The following is a 2,013-nucleotide window of genomic DNA, read 5'->3' as shown; positions in this document are numbered from 1 at the left end:
GCTATGATAACAGGTAAGGTTTTAGACTCTCCTAGAATATCATATTTGTAATTTTCTGGCAAAGGTTTAAGGTCTAACTTTGGAGACTATGAAATTGATTAAACGTGATCTAAGGGTGAAAAAGGTTCAACTTCGGTTTCATTTAAGGGTATAGACTCTAGCAAAGAATTCACATCATCATTAGAATCATCAACATGCAAGTTCATACCAAAGTATTTTTCACAAAAATCAAGTAAGTCATTTCCATCATTTTCACAAATACTATCTATCATGTTAACTTCATGCACTTCCTCACACTCAACAGATTTAACAACATTAAATACATTCAATTCAACAGTCATATTTCCAAAAGATAATTTCAAAACACCCTTACGACAATTTATGATTGCATTAGATGTAGCTAAGAATGGTCTACCTAAAATGAGAGGAATTTGAGCATGCATATTTTCCACAGGTTGAGTATCAAGAACAATGAAGTCAACAGGAAAATAAAATTTATCAACTTTTATCAAAACATCCTCTATAATGCCTCTAGGAATTTTCACAGAACGATCGGCTAATTGAAGAGTTATAGAGGTAGGTTTTAGTTCACCAAGACCAAGTTGCTTATAAACAAAATAAGGCAATAAATTCACACTAGCACCCAAATCAAGTAAAGTCTTGTTAATAAAATGATCACCAATAATGCATGAAATTGTGGGACACCCAGGATCTTTATATTTAACAAGACTCTTATATTGAATAATGGAACTAGCTTGTTCAGTTACAAATGCCTTTTTAGGGACATTAGTGTTTCTTTTAATAGTACAAATATCTTTTAAAAATTTAGAGTAGGCAGGAATTTTTTTAATGGCATCTAAGAAAGGGATATTGATACTAACTTGTTTAAAAACTTCTAAAACGTCATTATATTAGCTGCCTTTTTTAATTGGAAGTAATCTTTGTGGGAATGGGGCTTTTGGAATGAAATGATGGATTGGAGTTTCCTTGTTTGAAGAGTCATTGGCATTAGAACTAGAAGGCTGACTCTTTTCTTTTTCTTTTTCAACCTCAGGTATGTAATCGGGTTTGACAATGTTCTTTCCGGACCTAAGAGTTGAAATTGATTTGACTTCTCCATTATGACTAGACTTTCCTATCTCATATTGACCTTTTGGATTAGGGATAGGTTGACTAGGGAATGTTCCTTTTTCTCTATCAGCTAAATGAGTGGCGAGTTGTCCTACTTGTGTCTCGAGTTTGGTAATTGATTGAGATTGATTTTGTAGGATTTGTTGAGTGGATTGCATAAATCGTTGTAAAGTATCTTCTAAGGGAGGTTTCCTTTGTTGAGGATATGGTTGATTTTGTGAGGCATGCGTTTGGTTTTGTGTATTGTATTGGTGCCCTTGATTCATTTGGGGTTGGTTTTGTCTCCATGAAAAGTTCGAATGGTTTCTCCAATTTGGATTGTAGGTGGATGAAAATGGGCTATCATTTGGTTTCCCATAAGCATGAAGTGCATTGGCCTCCTCAGAAAAGGCTGCTTGGTAGGAAGGACATGATTGGGTATTATGGCAAGGACTAGAACATATAGAACACACCTCTTTTCTTGATTGTATTGGAGAATTTATGGTTCGGCTTATGGCTAAAGCTTCTACTTTTCTTGCTAATTTGTCTAAGGATGTTCTTAAGTCTAATTTCTCTTTTACTTCATACCTTCCTCCTTTTTTTGGTGAATTAGTTGACCTAGACCTAGGATCAAAATAATTCCATTGTTGTGAATTGACAGATAAATCTTCAAGGGCGTCCCACGTCTCTTGTCCTTGAAATTTAAAAAAAAATTCCAGTATGCATAGATTGAATCATTTGACGATTAGAGGGGGTCAAACCATCATAAAAATATTTTACAAGTCTCCATTTTTCAAAACCATGATGAGGACATTTTAATAATAAATCTTTAAATATTTCCCAACATTCATAAAACTCTTCATTATCTTTAAGAAAAAACTCGGAGATTTCTCTCCTTAGACT

At 33.9% G+C, this 2,013-nt stretch overlaps 1 non-coding gene across 1 annotated transcript; it reads left to right on the top strand.

The window, feature by feature from the left end:
* Window positions 1-1,906: 1,906 nt before the first annotated feature.
* LOC133793138 (small nucleolar RNA R71) lies at window positions 1,907-2,013 on the top strand. Its single transcript, XR_009874598.1, has one exon. It is a non-coding gene; the product is annotated as a small nucleolar RNA R71 (small nucleolar RNA).

This window comes from Humulus lupulus, chromosome 7 (assembly GCF_963169125.1).
Source record: "Humulus lupulus chromosome 7, drHumLupu1.1, whole genome shotgun sequence".
Lineage (NCBI taxonomy): Eukaryota > Viridiplantae > Streptophyta > Magnoliopsida > Rosales > Cannabaceae > Humulus > Humulus lupulus.
The sequence above is the reverse complement of the archived record's forward strand: the minus strand, read 5'-3'. Positions and strand labels throughout refer to the sequence as shown.